Consider the following 14,642-nt stretch of genomic DNA (forward strand, 5'->3'; position numbering starts at 1 on the left):
ATTCCAGCAGCTTCAAACTAGAACACCTCCTTATAGAAATAGATCTAAAATCTATTAGATTTTAGATCTATTTCTAAAATAGATCCATCATCTCTGAAAGTCAGCATTCATACATACAGCAACTGTTAAAGAAACAGAAAAAGAGGCCAGGCTTCAATTAAAGATAAGAATGAAGCTATCTGGTTGTGATTAAGGTAAATCAGAATATTGGGTAAGGATGATATTGTCTGTATTTTAGATCTTTACCTACTATATGAGATCAAAAAAAGAGAGGTTTATTTTGTTCAAAACCTAGATTTCCTGTAGCACACAATCTAACTTAACCTGTCTGGCCCGTTCAATTAAACAACCTCAATACTTGGAGCCTAGATTTGAGAATGAGATCTTGTAATTCCATATATAGCTTAATGTAATACTCATATACATTCTAGAGTCTGTTGGGCCAATAATTGAAAAGTATTGGCAAAGTCCCTTGAGGGATTGGAGAAAAAATATGGAACTATTGAATTTTCCCACCTGGGAAATCCCTGATACTCTCTCAAATATTGGGGATTCCCAAGTTAATAGCCCAAGCCCTTGATCTTGAGGCTTGCCTTTAAGGAATTATTTCTGTAAGGGAAAAGCTAAGCCTACTTAGAATTTTGCCTAGGAGCTCCAGAGAACCTTTTTTGTTGCTCAGATGTGTCCCCTCTCTCTCTAAGCCCAACTCTGCAAATAAAATCATTACCCTTTCCCCTATGTGGGACTTGACTCCCAGGGATGAGCCTGGCCCTGGCACCATGGGATCAACAATGCATACCTGACCACAGAGAGGACAGAAATGTAACAAAATAAGGTATCAGTGGCTAAGAGATTTCAAATAGAGTAGAGAAACTATCCTGGAGGTTACTCTTATGCAAACTTCAGCGAGATATTGCTCATTGCTATTACTGGAGCCTTTTAAGAGGGAACTATTTTGGCAAAAGCTACAGAGCCCATGAAGTTAGAGTGGTTGGATCCCAAGACCCAACCAAGAGTATTCCTGTAAACCTTCCAGAATACCTAGGGCTGTATCTGAGACTCTATAAAAGTTTTACTCATTGTGTTTATTTTTTGGAAACTACAACCTCCAGATGGGTTCCTAGGCCAGATACCGCTGAAATCCAGAATTACCAGTCTCTCCAACAGCATCAACCAATTGCATCCCCCTACCCCATAATGTCAACATTAGAGAGAGGAAGGTAGAACTGTCATTGCCCAGGTATGCCAAAAGATTGGGAAAAGGACCAAAGGAGAAGGAGGAGTTGCAATAGAAAAGATAGGATTTAACCAATGAATGTAACTACTGAATCATATTGATATTTCTTTTTAGTTTCCTGTGTCTTAGAGCAGCTAGAAGGAAATACCTGAAACTGTGGAACTGTAACCCATACCATACTCTAGCATTTGCTCCATAGTCACTTGTTAAATTGTAGTTTGAAATGTATCACTTTTAAAAATGTGTTGTATTTCACAATAAAAAAAAAGTTAAAAAAAATATGTAATCCATCAATTCACCAGCAGGTGCCACTGTGGTGTAGGGTCATAGTCAGAGACCTGCAGACTTGAGCGGCCAGATAAACATTTATTGTTCAATTGAATTGCTTCCAATTGTTATTCAAACTCACTTTATCGAAAGACATGTCAGATCCAGATTCTTTTAAAACAGGCAGCACAGTGACAGAGGCATAATCTCCCGGTTCTGTTTGTTTCCTTGATTTGTAGTTTTTTCCCCCGCTATTATGTATGTGTTCAGGAAGAAAGACTACTTTCTGATTTGCTTTAGAATTGCACAGGGGCTTCGTATTCACAGTGTACTCCACGGACTAGCCTCATAGGGCTTACCTGGGGACACGTCAGTAATGCAGAATCTCAGGTCCTGCTCCAGACCTCCTGCATAAGAATTTGCATTTTAATAAAACCACCAATTGTGCGCACATTCAAGTATGCGAAAAGCTAATATAAGTGACCCACATGTTGGCAGTTACTGTGAAGCTAAGAATTAAGACGGGAAAACTAACTTTCAGCCTCATTGCTCAAGAAAATGAAGTTAGTGAGAAAGGGAGGGACAGTTCTCAAAAGAGATATCTGATATTTTTCCTAGTGCATGTTGGATTGCCTAGGCTTTTTCCTTCCTCCCTTACCTCTTCCTTCCCTCTCTCTCTCTCTCTTCCTTCTTTCCAATTCTGGAGGGAAAGAGTTCTCTCTATTTTTCTTTTTCCTTGCGTGACCTGGTCCCATCCAGCTAACTTATTCAGTTTTATCTCTTGCCTCCTCCCATCCACACTCTATATATTTCAGCCACACTAAACTATCTGCTAATCTTATTCTATTACTCCACTGATAAAAGTGCTTCAAATGACTTCTCCTTGTTCTTAGGGTCCAGAATAAAAATCTCTGCCATGCTTTGCAAGGCCTCCTAAGATCTAACCCTATCTCACTTTCCAGTCTCACCTCTTGATTTCACTCTCCTTACACTCACTGCTTAACTCTCCTGGACTTTTGTCTCCAATGCATTCTCCTCTTTCTTGGTTCTGGGCTTCCACACTTCCTATTCATCTGCTTGGAATGCTGCCCTTTTGCCCCAACTCTTCTAGTGCCAGACCCATACTTCCTCTAGAGTACCAAAGAAGCCTTTCTGAACCCCTTAGAACACATTATAGTCCGCTATTATATGACCCTTCAGTACTTGTGTTTTCATTTCATAATACTCACCACATTTGTGATTATTCTTCTTTTAGATTTCTCCTTTCCCTGGTTTAGTATTTCTCTATAAAGGAGGAGATCCTGTCTGTCTTGTTCATCTCAAGACTCCTAAATACTCTAATGATCTCACCCTTACTTTCCTCAATCAACCCTGCTTTCTGCTCCCATAATCTCTTACTGTTCTTGCCTTCTACCTCTTCACTTGGCCCACTGTTCACCTAACTGTTCCTCGAACACATCAAGTACTTCTTGCCATAGGTATTTGCATAGAACTAATCCTTCTGTTTGGTGCTCTTCCTTAATTCTTTCAGGCCTTTAAATCTTCTGGCCTAACCCTGGGCCATACTTCCGGGAGCAGACCCAATAGGAAGTGTGGTGATTTGCCTTGGTGGAGTGGTTTCAGTCCTAAAGCGCATCTGCCTGTGCAATAGAGTACTTTGTGGCCTACTGATAAATAGAAAATAACTGATCTGTCTTTTGTAGACATTCTACAAACACCGTGACTCTGCCCCAAATCCCCTTCCTTTTGCACATGAGGTTGCTAAGACTTGCTTCTGCACAGTTCCAACCTGAAGGTGAAACAGAAGAGATGTGTGCAGATTATAGATAAACTAGGGAAGAGGTCACGGTTGGTTTTGGGAAATAACGGGCTGTGGCAGAGGAGGCTTGGAAAATGGAGGAATTTAATGGTGGTGAGAGTTGTTGGATCAGCTAAATGGCTGCCTGGAAATAGTTATTTTTTGGCCTATATAGTTGTTGAAGTCTGAGAAAGGGCTAAGCCCCTTCCTTCCTTGTTGCTCATGAGCTTACAAAAATAATATTATTGAGGCAGGGGACAAGCTAAAACAAAGCCAAATGATCCAAACTGTGTTTTTCTTTAACATGAAAAAAAGGGGTAGATTAGAGAACAAATGTGTGTCCACTCTTTCCTTCATTTAGTTCACTGCTTACAGAGTACCCACTCTGTGCAATGACCTGTATTTGGGACCACACTCATATATTTCGTACGCCAACCACAACATGTATACACACCAAACCTTGACCCCTTCATGAATTCACCCTTCAAAGCATCCAAGTTAAACCATCTGCTCCTATAAGAAACGTTCCTTAATTCATTCCCTATGAAGAATTCCTCACTCTTTCTTTACTTTGATAATATATAGATTTTATTCATGCTATTTATTATATATCACACATAGTTAATTCAATTGAACGTATATTTGTGAAGTGTCTACACTGTTCCAGGAAATGTGATGTGCAAGGTGCTAGAATTATTTAAGGAGGAAACACCACTAAAGGATTCATAGCTGTGCTGGGAAGCCAACTCTCTATGGACAGGATAGAACTAAAATAATACACTCAAAGACGTGAAATATTGCTTTATGTCTGGGAAACAGCCCTGACTTGGTATGCCTACAGCATAGGTTCTAAGAAAGGGAGAAGGGGAGCATGGTGGGACTAGGGGAGAGGCAGGTGACAACAAAAAGAATATTAACTGCTACTACATTTATGTGCCAAGCACAGGGCAAAGTGGGTCACAATATGCAAAGGTATTATATAACTTGCTAAGACTACACAGTTGGTTAGTGCTAGAGCCAGAATTTGACTCAGGTATAGTATACTGAGTGTTCCTCAATCAACCCTGCTTTCTGCTCCCATAATCTCTTACTGTTCTTGCCTTCTGCCCCTCCACTTGGCCCACTGTTCACCTAACTATTCCTTGAACACATCAAATACTTCTTGCCAAAGGTCTTTGCACTGAACTAATCCCTCTGTTTGGTCCTCTTCCTTAATTCTTTCAGGTCTTTAAATCTTCTGGCCTAACCCTGGGCCATACTTCTGGGAGCAGACCCAATAGGAAGTGTGGTGATTTGCCTTGGTGGAGTGGTCTGATAATTTGAATTTTATTATAAGTAAATCATCAGACCAACAAGGATTAAACAAAGATCTTCTATATATGAGATACTTTCCTAGTTATTGTCCACCTTCCTAACAGCTTATGATTTTTTTTTAAGGGATGGGAATCTTTTTCTATTCATGTTTGTCAGCTTCATATCTAGGAGAGTGCTTCAAATGAAGCAGACATTTAAGGAATTTTATTTTTGTTCCCTTTTTCCATCCTTACCTTATTTAAAGCAATTTCTACCTCTCTAAGAATTAAAGCACCAGCATCTTCTCATTTCTTTTTTTTTAGTGTTATGTATTTGCTGGCTGAACAGCTTTAGAAGGTAAAAAGGATCCCTATTCTTTTATTCTCCCTTACATTATGCTTTCTTTGCTTAAGTAAGTCTTTGGAATGGAAAGCAACTAGAATGTTCTTTGAAGAGGAAAGACCCATTTATAAGAAATACCAAAAGCTTAGTGTTACACTGATGGCAGACTAAAAACATATTAAATTTTATAAAAGCACCTCATTATGAACACTCATAATTCTTGGCTGTCCACATTTACTTAAGAGTGAAATGAAAACGAAGAGAGCCGGCTCTTCATTCTCTGTGACATTGCTGGTGGCACTGGGGACTCCAAGGCACTTTTTGTTATGGTTGGGAATATTCAGCCTGGTTTCCCATCACAGTTTTGAGCAGTTGTGTCACAGAAGTGATGGTTTTGGATCCAGTAATATAATGAGAATGAGTATAAGGAAAGTATTAAGGAAAAACAAATCCCCAAATTTGAGTTCCTACATAAAGGTAATAGCCTCTGCTTTAACAGATGTAGTAAGGATTAGATTTTGTCAAAAAAAAAATACTGCTATTATTTTGCTTTTGGAAAATGTATTAAAAATAATTGGTTCCTCTTAGACCCTCTGAGTGCTCTGCTATATTTCAAAAATGTCCATAGTTAAATATGACCAATCAATAGCAATACATCTTCCCCATCTCTTCCATTGTGAAATACTTGTTCATTTCAAACTTTTTTCACCTGACTCCTAGAGGTGGGGAAGGAAAAGAATTGATGGAAAGACTGGACATTTGATGCAGAAATTTGACATGTGGTACATTACTAGAAAAGCAGAGAAGCCATGCAGTGTGTGCAATTCCTGGGCATTTTATACACTGCTTAACAGTCTTTGGAAACAGAAGATATTTTAGTATTATGCCTAGGCATTACATAAAATACCTAAATGCTACATGGAATATCAAAATTACCATGGGTAAGATGTTCATGAGTGAAAGATAGAACTTTTAATTATTTTTTCATTTGAAAATACAAATTAAAAAAATGAATAGGGGGTCATTATTGTAATGGATCTATCCAGTATTCCTTCCTGAGTGGGATACTGTGCCAATTTGAGTCTGTTGTGTACCCCAGAAAAGCCAAGTTCTTAAATCGTCACTCAATATTGCTGGAAGGGATCCTTTTTATTGTGTCCATGTAGATGTGACCCACCCAATTGTGGGTGGTAGCATTTGATTGGATGGTTTCCATGGTGGTGTGTCTCCACCATTCAAGTTGGGTTCATTTACTGAAGCACTTTTAAGAGGGAACCATTTTAGAAAAAACACTAGGGCACCCAGAACCAACAGAGTCCACACAGCCTGAGACCTTTGGCAGTGAAGAAAGAAAATGCCCCCTTCTTGAGTTTCATGAAATAAGGGGAGAGAAAGCTAGCCCTCCTAGCTGAGATAGCAACCCTGAACTTCATCGGCCTTTCTTGAGTGAAGGTAGCCTCTTGTTGGTGTCTGAATTGGGACATTTTCATGGCCTTAGGCCAGTATACCTGTAACTTATTAAATTCTCCTTTTTAAAAGCCATTCCAGTTCTGGCATCTTGCATTGCAGCAGCTTACGAACTAGAACAGATACCCTTTCCCTTGCTCCCTTTGTCTTTGTGGGACCCCCCTCTGCCATTCACTAGGCTCTTTTCCTGTACACAAATCTGGGTTTGGCCCGTGATACAGGCTGACCAATTAGTGTTTTGGGTCTCTGTGGACACAGCATTGGCTTATGGTGGGGCACATACTTACCAGGGAACAAAGAGTTGTGGCTTGTTTTTCTCTGCCAAGGAAGGCTTAGGATTGGGCATAGGTTTTTAGATTAGACCTTATCCCATCCATGAAGGTGAAGAATAGAAACAGCTTCCCTTGCTGAGGAATTGTTGACTCATGAGCTGCTCCCTCCAGAGGATCTGTGCCCAGAGACACTCTTGATTACCTATTCTCCAGTCTCCTTGTGGAAACACCTGCTCATGGAGAAATCTGGGCACAGCTGCAACTTTCTACTTTCTACCTCTCTTCCATTCTATCCCTTATTCTGGGAATTCTGAATACACAAGCTGCTTCATTTATTTATTTATTTATTTTTAAGTAACAGACAAAGCAGCAGAAGGACATCACTGGGCAATAGCTCAGGTTCCAACCACCCCACTCTTTAATAGATGGACTTAAGTGGGGAAAAAATTGACACTCAGAGGAAATCTTGTTTCAACGCTTCATGTCTGTGAGTCCATAAGATGGCACTGTAAATTGCCCCATGTTTGGCAGTCTGTCCTGGAAATTCTGTTTCACGAAGAAATATTTAAGCTGTCTCAAATGAGTTTATCAGCTTTGGATCTATTCGAGAGATAGGAGAATAAAACCCCCACTTTTCCTGGAAAAGAATAAAAGTCTAAATGAGAAGTTATTTATACTTCTGGCTGTCACCCTCAGTAGGCAGTTAAGATTGCCCTGTTGAGTAGCCTCTACTTATTAATAGAAGGAGTGAAGGCAGAAAAATGGAGCTAATGTTCCAATGAAGACATGACAGAGCCTCTGGTTTCCAGGATTGGCCTGAAATGAATTAAAGAATTAAGGCCAAATTATACCAACAAATCTGTCACGCTGCCCTGAAAACAGGAAGTCGAGGCTGGGCCAACAGGAATTAGTCACGGTACACACTGGCAAACTCTACCAGATCAGGGAATGAAAAATGTGCTTCATCTGCAAAAATTAACTTTTGGAATTTGTGCAGCGTTTTCCATTACCCGCTTTCTTTTCTCCAAAGGCCAGTCATCAAATATGGTTGGCTCACTTAGGCTTCTGCTGCACCATTAATTGCATGAATCTGTATATGAAATGGAATCGCAACTAGCTGTATGCCCTTGGATAGGTGACCTCATCTTCCTGGATCCAATTCATCATCTGAAAAACGAGGAGGCTGGCATCTCATGATCCTGTGATGTTACCTTTCCTGGGGATGAGGAAATAACGTATTGAACAATTATTGAGCAAACCAAAGTGCTTGGCACTGTGCCACCCTGTGGCGCTGGAGCTACAGGGTGAAGAAGGTATAATCCTTTGAAGAATTTCCAGTGTGCCCAGTGACACACATATAGAAGAGTATATTATAAAGACAGTGATAAGGCCAAAAGAAGTGTATATAGCATGTGTGTGTATACTATATACATATATATATACGTATACACTTTATGTGTGTATGTGTATAACATTTAATAGCAGGTCAGATTGATTTTTCCTCATCCCACAATTGTAGCCACGGCCCAAAGCTGAAGAAAAAAGGCATTACGCACACTGCATTCCAAAGAGACTCTTAAGTAAAGGAGGCCAGCATGCTCTCTCCAGGGCTTGTTGGGAATGGCCAGGACAGTGCCCCACCTCCACCTGTCACCATCTTCTCTCAGGATAGGTGGACAAGAAGGCAGAAGACTTTTGGCTATGTGACGAATGCGGTGCTCCAGGTGAAAAGCTCTTGCCTCTCATCCCTATAGCCAAATTTTCTGGTTTAGGAGAATTTAAAGATTGGCAATAACTTCAAGATGGGGAGATTAGCATCTCATGCCTTGAAGGGGTACTTTGCTGAGCTGTCAGCCTTTCAGAAGTACTCTGAGGCTCTGAATATAGTATCGTGAGGGTTGTTGGAAGAGCATCCTGGGACTCTAGGGCAGTGCCTACTTTGTCTTTTTCACCCCCAGACTCTTAGTTTTCACTGAGCTTTGCAGATATACTTGAACCAGGCCAATACTTGAATTAATTACTTAATTCAAGTATTAAGTAATACTTGAATACTTAATCAGAATCAAGTATTCTGATTACTGAGAATGAAAGGCCAACTGGAGTAGGCCATGCTAACCGGGCTTGAATGGATTGTAATATAAAATGTTTGAGGAAAAGAAGGACAACTTCTATCTCATCTCAGTTCTTCAGAAGCCTCAAGGGTGTAGAAGAGGATTGCAGCAGGCCCAGGGGTTCCACGTGAAGAGAACCAGTACAATTGACAAGCAGCAGCTATGGGTTTGCCTAATCAGCCACTGCACCATGCATCACCCTTCTCAATCTGGAGATTCAGCTGGGGTGTGTGCAGATGGTGGTACTCTGAGGAGACGTCCTCAATTATGGAGGGTGCTGGGTTAAAGCCAATACTCTTTCAAGAATGTCATTCATACCACTCTCTTGGAAGCCACTAGAGTCATATGCAACTAGCAGCTGAACCAGAGTGAGTCTAGGGAGAGCCCCTTTCCGTGCAAGGAGACCCTGCCTCCTCTTCCCACCCTCCCCCACCCCCGTATTTGAGGAACTTAAGGCTAGCAAAAGAAGAAGGGGCAGGCATCTTAGATCCAGATCATGAGACTTTCTGGTACCTACCAGCTATTGGACATTTATTGAACCTGCTAGGATGTTGTTAAGGGAGCTGCTGCCCGTGGGAAAGAGAGATCCAACATAGCCTAATTTAAGGTAGCTACTGGGGTAAAAATGCATAGCTCCATACATTTATACCCCCTGAGCTGAGAAACTTAAAAAATTAAGCATGACGGTGACAATGCCGAAATTTGCTTGGAAGCACTCAAGAACACATAGTCAAGTGGAGGACACAGGCTCCATTAACTTTAGGATAAATCATACTAGACACGGATTACAGATATTAATGCATACAATGATAGAGTCAAACAAAGGCAGGCCAGATTAATTCTGATTAAGTATGGACTGCTACTCTGATGAGGTAGTATTTGAGTTGAGGCTTAAAGAATGGGTAGAAATTTGAGAAGGGAAAAGGGATGGGGCTTTTTAGGCACAAGGACAAGAATCAGTAAGACAGAGACTGAAAAGCATGGGTTGCCTGCTGTGACTCCAACAGAGAGAGTGAGGAAGGCAGGGGCGGGAATTAGGACAGAACTGAAGACCTTCGCAATCTTCCCTGATTTCTCTTTCCAGCTTTAAGGATAATGGACTTTGTACTTAGAGACAATAAACAGCCACTGAAAGCATTTAAGAGCATATTTTGGAGTATTTTGGAGTTATTACTCTGGCAGCTCGGTGGATGAGGAGTTAGAGGAGGAAGAGATCTGAGCAATGGTGACCACTTAGCAGGATTTTGCAATGTTCAGTTCAGAAGTATTGGGTGTCTGAGACAGAACGTGACAATGAGAGTGAAGACTAGACCCTGACTCTAAGCCTTATTCGAAAGTAACACAATGGGGGTAAGAGCTGAGTAAGAAGGAGCAGTCAAATATGACTTTCAGCTTGATCTATTAAGTAGATGATAGAACAATGAAACATCAGAAGGAAATGAGATTTGTGGAAGAAGAAAAGAAGAGGGAAAATAATAATAATAGCAACATTTATTAAGCAAGTCAGTATGTACTAGGAACTTTTCTAAATGGCTTACATGTATTAACTTACATAATTCTCACCCAAATCCCATGATAGATACTATTCTTATTTCCATTTAACAGATGAGGTAAGACAAATTCAGTTTCATGTGTGTCAAAGTTGAGGTGTCTATTTGATAATGGATGTAAATGGAGTATGGTTTTGGAGATCTCTGTCTTGAATTTTGGAGGTGAGTTTTGGCTAGATATTTGAGAGTATCCCACATATAGGTAGTCATTGCATGCTGAAATTGCACACTGCTATTATGATTCTGAGGCAGACCCAGTGAAACTTGGAACTGCAACAGAAAGGAACAGGGAGGGAAGGAGTGTGGCAGAGACTGCTAGCTGCTCACTATAGTCCCCGTCCTCTTCTTCCTGGGTACCCAGCTAGGTGACATTTCCCAGATATCTTTGCAGCTCGTTGGGACTGATGTGAAGTGTCTACAGTCCATACAACCTTCCACATGGGCTTTTCCATGCTCCTTTCATTTTCCAGCCGACTGGGATGAGAACCTCCAGGGAGAACATGGAAATCACATGTTGACAAGTCCTCCATCAGCCTGGGTCTTGGAGGGACTTTGTATCAGGGAGTACATCCCACCCCACCACCCCCAACCCCAAAGACTTGAAATTGCCCTGGACTTTTTATTACATAAGCAAGAAATACATGTTTCTATTGTATTTGAATCGTTATATATTTCCGAGTCTGTTGCAGTAGTTACCTCCCCAATCTAAGCAGAGAAAACCTACAAAAGACACTGAGAAACATTTAAGATGCAATCCAATGCTGTTGCATCTTATACAGAAGTATTCCCTTTGCAAGGAAGCATATGCCTAGCTTAGATATGTGGAATAAGTCAATAAAGTGGTTTTACTTATTGCAATATTTCATATTTCTCACAAAAATATGTGATATAATATCTCATATTTCACCCCATATCCTAGAGTGGTTTTTAAAAAACTGTTTTCCTAAAATCCTTCCCTAAACTTCTTATTTGGGCTGCTGTAATATGGTTTAAATTAGGAGTAGGTCAGGAGTGAAACCTCCCTTCATAAGCAGTGGGAGCAAGCTCACTGCCTACACCAAGGGATTTGCACATGCTACTCTCTGTACAATATATCAGGGTCCCCTTTGCAGGCACAGCAAAAAGTGAAGGTCAATCAGCGCATAATTGTAGAAACGTTGCTTTGTTGGAAGGAGATTTCATTACCCTTTGTGAGTGCTACCTGATATTGACCGAGGCATCATAAGAAGAAAAAAAAAATGCTTAATGTACCCTGCATATTTTGCAATGCGATGTACTGTGATTACTATGCAGGATGTATTAGAGCTTTAGTCGAAAATGAAGCAACTTTCTAATAGCATTTTGCATGGGAATATTTTAATGGGATTTGCAGACACAAAGCACACTGTCCAAGTAAGTCATCAAGACACACATTTCAGACATTTTCTAGGACCAGCTGCTAAGTCTTGATTCAGACACATGCCTTACTGCAAATTCCAGCTCAAGCCACCTGCAGCTTTTAACTGTGTGTGTGTGTGTGTGTGTGTGTGTGTGTGTGTGCTCCCACTAGGAGACCCACAAAGATTGGACAGGGAAATGAAAGGCCCAAAGGGGCCATTAAGTAGACCTTGCCCACTTGTAAAATTTACATCCACAGCATTAAGATAAGCTTGTGTATGGGGGGGCAGTGCAAAATGCTTAATTGCCATTTCACACTCCACATATCGGGAAAGCCAGCCTTGGAAACAAAATCTAACTCACAGTGAGCTCTGAAGGAAAAAAGAATTGAATGCACACGCCTCATCAAGCCTCTCAAAGAGACAGCCAGTCTTGTAAATTTCATATCAACTTAGTTTGGCCTCTAAACCAAATCTACCGTAATGCTATTTGTAGATATAGATTGCTGTCTTTTTCATTACGTTATCAAATGATGCATTTGTGGCTCAGCTCTGAGCTCCTTGACCCATTAAGTGGATTAGATTGCTTGTAGCCTTTGTCCTTTAAGCTGTTGCTTTATCTTCAAAATATTCTAACGTTTTATACAGCACATATGGTATATCTGCGTTATTATGTACAACATATATATAAACATGTCTGCAATCCCAATTAACCTGATGACCCCAGCCCTTCTATTTTATGAGTACTGTGTTCAAATCTCTTAGCAGAGTCATCAATTCTTCCCTGTAGCATCCACAGCAGCTGAAATTCTCTGAGAAGCGACATGTCACAAGCCCAGCTCAGGGCTCCTTGTAGAGCTACACTCAGCAAATTGAAGATCGTGCTCCCTATTATGCTCCTGACGTAGAAATGGTAGATTCATTTTCAAGAGCAGCTGGCAATCCCACCCTGTCTCTGTCTTGTGCATGCTAATCACTTCTCCAGCTCACAGGAGCTGCTGCAGGGGAAATTGGTACAGGACAAGTCCTGATGGTGTTATTAACATGAAAATAGATGCTCTTGTGTATCTGGTAAAAAGTTACAGGGGGAAAATTAAGAGGGAGGACAAAGACTAGGACTTTTGAAGTCTAAGGATCTCTCCAGCAACATTTGTTGTCGACACAACCAGCATTCATCATTGGCGAAACATTTATTGAAGGCCCACCATGAGCTATTTATTAGGCTGGGTATTGGGGAGGCTGTGGTGAGCTAGACTGGTGCTCTAGGCAACATCTAGTCAAGGAGACATATAGTTAAACAAATAATTTTAGTAAAAGGTAGTAGCAATTGCTATGCTACATGTGCTTATTATATGAGTATTCAGAAGGGGCACCTAACCTGCCCTAATGGAATCAAGGAAAGTTGCCTTGAGGAAGTGTCATCTAGATGAGACCTGTCTGAATCCTCTGTAGAAGAGCTATTGTCCTTGGAAGTTCTAGGACTTGGTAGGCAGTAAGGAATATTTGGTAGCTTATTTCTAGGCTGACCACCATCAATTCCTTTCTTCTGTATACAGGCATGCCATTCCCCCACTGGGAAATAGAGTCTGTTCCCTACCCCTAGGAACTGGACTGGTCTTAGTGACTTTCTTGACCAATGTAATGTAGCAGAAGTGAGGTTCTGGGACTTTTAAGAACATCTTTGAGAAAAGCCAGTGATCAAGTAAGAAATCCAACTATTTAAGACCACTCTGCTGTGAAAAGCCCATGTCATGAGAAGAGATTTTAGAGAGTGAGATACCATGTGAGGAGAGAGAGACAGACAGACCAGGTAATACCAAGGCACCAGACATGGGAGTGAAGATACCATCTTGGACCCTTCAGCCCCAGCTGCTCCAGCTGATGCCATGTGGATCAATGACAAACCACCCAGCAATGTCCTTTCTGAATGACTGACTCACAAAATAAAATGTTAGTTTTAAGCTACTGAACTTTGGAGTGGCTTGTTATGCAGTAATAGCTAACTGGAAGAAAATTGGTACTACCTGAAGAAACTGCACCTGAGGAAGCATACCTCAACCTGGTTTAGATGATAAGGTCCTAGACTTTAAGTTCAAGCCTGATGTCATAATAGGGTGAGACTTGGGGTCTTAGGAAGGCAGGTATATTTTACATGTGGGAGGGAGGTGAATCATTGGAGGCTGGAAGTTGAACGATGATAAGCAGACTCTAAAGAGATATTTGTGCTCTTCTGTAGCTTTTTCCCCTTGAATTTGGGCTTGCCCTATGACTCACATTTGGCCAGTAAAATATGGTTGAAGTGACACTGTGTTATTTCTGGGGTAGAAGACTTGCAGTTCTGTCTGGTCACTTGGAGTGCTTGCTTGTGGGATGGTCCTTTTTGAAACCCAGCCACCATGATACGGGAAGCCCAAGTCTTGTGGATGCCAGGAATAGGCACTTTGGTTGAAAACCCCAGATGAATTCCCAGCCTATAGCCAACATTAACTGCTAGCTGGACAAGTGAGCCATCTAGGTCGTTCAGCCCAGGTAAGCCATCAGGTGGCCATAGGCCCAGCTGTGAAATATTCTGAATAAGAACCCCTACCTCTGCCTTAATACCCCCAGAATTAATTAATTGTTGATTTAAGCCTATAAGTTTTGGGATGGTTTATTGTGCAGCAATAGACAACTACAATGGAAATACAATGGAAAGACTGCACTCTTAGCATCACTTCCCCCTTATCAATGGTTTTCTAGTTTGCTAGCTGCTGGAATGCAACACACCAGAGACAGATTGGCTTTTAATAAAAGGGGATTTATTTCATTTGTTCTTCAGAGGAAAGGCAGCTAACTTTCAACTGAGGTTCTTTCTTATGTGGGGAGGCGCAGGATGATCTCTGCTGGCCTTCTCTCCAGGCCTCTGGATTCCAACAACTTTCCCTGGGGT

The sequence above is a fragment of the Tamandua tetradactyla genome, chromosome 26, assembly GCF_023851605.1.
Source record: "Tamandua tetradactyla isolate mTamTet1 chromosome 26, mTamTet1.pri, whole genome shotgun sequence".
Classification (NCBI taxonomy): domain Eukaryota; kingdom Metazoa; phylum Chordata; class Mammalia; order Pilosa; family Myrmecophagidae; genus Tamandua; species Tamandua tetradactyla.